This window comes from Lasioglossum baleicum, unplaced genomic scaffold, assembly GCF_051020765.1.
Source record: "Lasioglossum baleicum unplaced genomic scaffold, iyLasBale1 scaffold0208, whole genome shotgun sequence".
NCBI classification, from domain to species: domain Eukaryota; kingdom Metazoa; phylum Arthropoda; class Insecta; order Hymenoptera; family Halictidae; genus Lasioglossum; species Lasioglossum baleicum.
In genome coordinates, this window is record NW_027469268.1 from 176,727 (window position 1) to 182,726 (window position 6,000).

The window sequence follows — 6,000 nt, forward strand, 5'->3', positions numbered from 1 at the left end:
CGTCACGATTGACGTTGGTGTTAAATTAACCATTAATTTAAAGACGAGCTGACGTTGAGTTTTGTGTGATTCGGCTGGCTATTAAAATATATAGACGTTGAACTTCAACAGGTTATGGGCCCAGCCACGTGGCTATAGAAGAATCTAGATTTATTAATTTAGTTAGTTGCTTTCTTTACTTAATAGATTCTATCTAGATTACATATTGAAATTCAAATTCATTTCTTCTCAAAGTGTTCAAATCCTGGAAGAGAATTTCAAGCAAATTTAACGCAAAAAGGTAGAAATAAATAGATAAGAGAAATGAAGGTCAGTGAGCAACGTCTGTTTCAAATACATCGATTCAACGGTCATAATTACCAATTGTGGCGTAGACAAATGGAAATCTTCATGACGGAAAATAAATTGAAACCATATATTCTCGGTAGTGTACAACGAACTACAGAAAATAGCAAACTTTATGATGAAAAGGATGCTGAAGCACAAGCATTCCTGATGCGAGGTCTAGAGTTAGAACAGTTAAAGTATTTATCCGATTGCTCTACAGCAGCAAGTATGTGGGCAAGATTACGTACTGTGCATTCAGAAAAAAGTGATCAATCCGTGCAGGTTCTACTCGATAGATTTATCAATGCTACAATGGAGGAAAATGAGAAAATGGCGGACTTCATCGCACGAATAGTATCCCTCACTCAACGTTTAAAGGATATGGACCTTGAACAGAAGGAGCCAGTAATTATAGCCAAAATATTAAGTGGACTTTCTCCGCAATTTGATAATGTTCGAACTGCTTGGTATGCAGTTCCGAAACGGGACCAAACGGTTGATAGATTAACAGATCATTTAGTAAACGAGGAAGCAATATTGTGCAGTAGATAAAAGGAGGAAACCAGCGTTGAGACAGCCCTGCTCGTGAGAGGCAAATTTCGTCAGCCGAGTTATAATCAAAGAGGTGAGAAAAATTCAAATTATGAGTCAAAAAATTATAACAATGATTCAAGCTCTTATAATTTCAAGAGAAATACAGGAAATTCTCAGAAACGTCCAGGAAAGTGTAACTATTGTAAAATACCAGGACATTGGGCAAGGGAATGTCGAAAGAAAGCTCGAGATTACCCAGACACCCAAAATCAACGCTCCTTTATGGCACAAGGACCTGTGAAAAATGAAAGGTATTCCGTTGGATTTAATGGAAACTCGAACAATGATCCATTTTTATTAACTGCTGAATGTTCCAAGGAACATCATAACGTGTGGTTTGCAGATTCAGGTGCAACGCATCACATGTCCTTTCAGAACGACTGGTTTAAGAATTTTGAATCATATCCGGAAAAATCTTGTTGTGTAAAGGTTGGAAATGGTGAAAAGATCGATGCACGTGGAAAAGGCGACGTGGATGTTCAGATTCAAGGAGATGATGGTATTGTTCGAACACACACTATCAAGGATGTCCTATACGTTCCACAAATAGAGAAAAATTTATTGTCTGTTTATCAAACAACTATGAGAGGTACCAAAGTTACCTTTGAAGAGGGAGGAAATACAATGAGACTTGAAAGAAATGGAAAAACAATCATTACTGGAGTAAGAGATGGAAACTTGTATAAATTAAAGGTCAGTCCTGCAAGAATAATACAGGCAAACTTAGCAGCGTGCAATTCTCCTATGATGTGGCACGAACGCCTAGGACATGTAAATTACAGAACCTTGAGACAAATGCATCGGCAACATGCAGTTGAAGAACTAAACATTGTTGGTCTGACAGAGGAAGATCCATTTTGTAAAGGTTGTGTTCTTGGAAAACAACACAGAAGAAGTTTCCCGAAAAATCAAGCGCGACGATCACAAATCCCTGGTGAACTATTTCATGCAGATGTTTGCGGAAAGATGAGTACTCAGTCTATAGGAGGATCAGATTACTTTCTACTTATTAAGGATGATTGTTCCAGGTATTGTTTCGTTTATTTTCTGAAATACAAATCCGATGTTGCAGATAAATTGCAAGAATTTTATGCCGAAGTTCTAGCAGAAACTAAACAAATAAAATGGCTAAGGACTGATGGAGGAAAAGAATTTTGTAATGCTGAAGTAAAGAAATTTTTACTGTCGAAGGGTATTAAACACGAGGTAACCACACCCAGAGCTCCACAACAAAATGGTTTCATTGAGCGGCAGAATAGAACAGAGATTGATGCCGCAAAAGCCATGTTACATGCCAAAAATCTTCCAAGATACTTTTGGGCAGAAGCTGTAAATACAGCTGTATATATCAAAAACCGAACAGCATCAGAAACAATAGGAGGAATTACACCTTTTGAAAAATGGCATGGAGAAAAGCCATCTGTGTCACACCTTAGAGTGTTTGGAAGTGAGTGTTATGCACATATTCCAAAAGAAAACCGAACAAAATGGGAAACCAACTCTGAAAAGTGTCTGTTTCTTGGATACAGCGAAGGTTGCAAAGCTTACAGAGTATTTAATTCTAGAACAAAGAAGGTTTTAGTACGAAGAGATGTCGTCTTCAATGAAGACAATAATTCTCATCATGTTAGCCTAGAAAACATTGAAGAACTGAACGAGAAAGAAGAAAATGAAAAAGCAACAAGAAATCTGGATGAAAAGTTAGTTAAAGAGGGAAGCAGTGAACAATCTTATGATACTCCTTCAAAATACAGAAATCCACGTTTGCCGATTCCACGAGATCCTTACAATTTGCGAAACAAGTCTCCCAAAGGAACTGATGATTCAGAAGTAACTCTGGCTGAAACATTTATAGCTCAAGTAGAACCAGTAAATCTTGAAGAAGCCTTGGAGGCAAAGGATGCTGAAAAGTGGATTCAGGCAGTAAATGAAGAGCTTCATGCTTTAAAACAAAACAATACATGGACACTCGTATCCAGAACAAAAGATATGCATGTAATTGGAAATAGATGGGTCTTTAGAAGAAAATATAAGGCAAATGGTGAAATAGACAAGTACAAGGCCAGATTGGTTATAAAAGGATACTCTCAAGTAAAGGGTATCGATTATCAAGAAACTTTCGCACCGGTGGTTAAATTTGACTCTGTCAGATTGCTATTATCAATTGCTGCAGCTTGGAATATGAAGATTTACCAATTTGATGTGAAAACGGCGTTTTTACATGGAGAATTGAACGAGAAGGTTTACATGGAGCAACCATACGGATTTGCAGAGGACAACCGAGTGTGTCTTTTGAAACGAAGTTTGTATGGCTTGAAGCAGGCACCCAGACAATGGAATAAGAAAATTGTAGATTTCTTGATGAATTTTGGAATGAAACAATGTGCTGCTGATCCTTGTGTGTTTTTCAAAGTAACTGAAAAGGGTGAAAGACTGTATTTGGCACTCTATGTTGATGATGGACTTGTTTGCGGAAATGATGTAAATTCTATAAACAATTTGTTAAAACGTTTGAGAACTAATTTTCAAATTATCTTTTCAGAGGCACAATTTTTTGTCGGTTTACAAATACACAAAAATGAAGCTAACGGGACAATAAAAATACATCAAAGTGCCTATACGTCAAAAATACTCAAAAGATTTAATTTTGATAATTGTGCGTCTGTTTCCATTCCAGTTGATCCAGGTTTACATTTCTCAAAAGGCGATAATAATAATAGTGAAGGTCAATATTATCCATATCGAGAAGCAGTAGGTTCATTAATGTTTCTAATGATCGCATCCAGACCGGATCTGGCCTATATTACTGGAGTTTTAAGCAGATTTCTCGAGAATCCTCAGCGAGAACACTGGAATGGAGTGGTCAAAGTATTTAAATATTTAAAGGGTACTGAAAATTATGGTATAACTTTTTCTGCAGGATCAAATCAATTTGAGATGACTGCATATTGCGATGCAGATTGGGCAGGAGACAGAGATACTAGACGAAGTACGACTGGTTGGCTATGTTTGTTAAATGATCATCCAATTGCCTGGAGTTCGAAACGTCAAACGGTAACAGCTACATCGACAACTGAGGCAGAATTTGTCGCACTGTGTTCTGCAACGAAACACATTATTTGGACCAGAAAACTACTGGCTGAACTAGACTACAATTTAAGGACGCCTACTCATATAATGTGTGATAATCAGCGTGCGATAACGATTGTTAAAAATCCGGAATCAATTAAGAGCACCAAACATATAGAAACACAATTCTTTTATACAAGCGATCAATACAAAAACGGTAATATTGATGTTCAGTATGTACAGAGCGAAAATCAGTTAGCAGACCCTCTTACGAAACCGTTACCAAAGGAAACCTTCTTGAATATAAGAGCGCGATGGGGTATGAATTGATTGTACTTTTTTGTTTGTTCTGTAAAATGATCGTGTGTGTAATGCGAGAGGGAGTGTTGAGGTATACATTTAATTAGCCCGCCTTCCACACACGAAAATTATGGCGTAAGTGAGGAAGAGGTACGCCAATAATACAGCAGATGGAACGAATGTACACATTGTGTACATAACATATATGTTGGTTGTTCGCCTGTCTCTTCTTCCTTCTTGTGTGCGACCTCGCAGCGAAAAACACGTGAGTTGTAGAATCGGTTACGAAATTCCGCTGAGATATTGTTGTATTGTCACGATTGACGTTGGTGTTAAATTAACCATTAATTTAAAGACGAGCTGACGTTGAGTTTTGTGTGATTCGGCTGGCTATTAAAATATATAGACGTTGAACTTCAACAAACGGCTTTATAAAACGGATTGCTTAAATATAACGTGACTGATTCTTGCGAGGACAACATTTGAACTTAACGCATGTCAACAGTAAACATTGTCAGAGTTTAGACAAAGCGCGTTTTCTCTCGTCTATTCGGGTTCGCTCGCGTTCGCATGTTTTGTTATACATACACTTGTTCCAACACTCTCCCTCAAAACATGAACGTAAATACATACATCTTTTATTCCTATCAAATAACACGGTCATTCACTTACAATATGATATGCCCCTATTTAACGGTTACAGACCTTTAAGGATGAAATACATATGTTATGACTCGGTCCAGAAAGACCTTTTGTCAACACATCCGCTATCAGATCTTTAGACGCTTTATGGAAAATTCGCAAGTAATGTATTTTCGTCCTTTAACTTTTCTCGCACAAAGTGATGCCTTACATCAGCGGTTTCCAACCGGGGAGGCGCCAAAATTTTTAATAAAAAATTAATGTTCATACCATAATATCTACAAATAAATAAACTTCATATCGTAACGTAGCAGTACAAATTCAGTGAAGTAATGTGTTGAAAATGATTTCTGTATTCATGTTAACTCGACGTGGTTATGACATTTATAACTAAGGATTCTCTCGCCTCATTATTTTACAACGCTTTATTGTGAATGGTAATGTATTTGTATCACATTGTACATTATTTGAATTAATAAAATGACTCCGTCCTAGCGATATGTGCGGCGCGCCGCACAGTGGTTCCAAACGCCCAAAAGCTGGCCAAAACCCCAAAAATGAATTATGAGCTAGGACGTTTTTACCCATTGGGATGGGTACTCTAATAGTGACTCCGTAGTGGGGTAAACGGGAAAATGCTTGCATTTTTTTACCTGAGTTGCAGTCGTAGTCGAAACTTCGCTTTCGTTAGACAGGCATTTTTCACGCGCGTGAGCGTACGTACGAAATATAAGTGCAAAGTGTATAAGTTATATTGGAAGCTACTGATTTTTATAGTACATAATGGATACAGTTTGTGGAGGTAAGTTCAATCGTTTTTAGTGCTGAATTGTTAATGTTAACCGGTTAACAATTACACGGAAGGGGAACGTAAATTTTGACCCATACATTTTAAAGATGTAGTGATAAGTTAAAACCTCCACACACCTCCAGCAAATAACTTACATAGGGTCTTAGATTATACTATTATCTTGCAAAATCTAAAATCTTAATTGCCAATTCGCGCCATTTCTCACGTACCACCATTTTATACAGGGTGTCTCAAAATTAGGTCCGGAGCCGAAAATG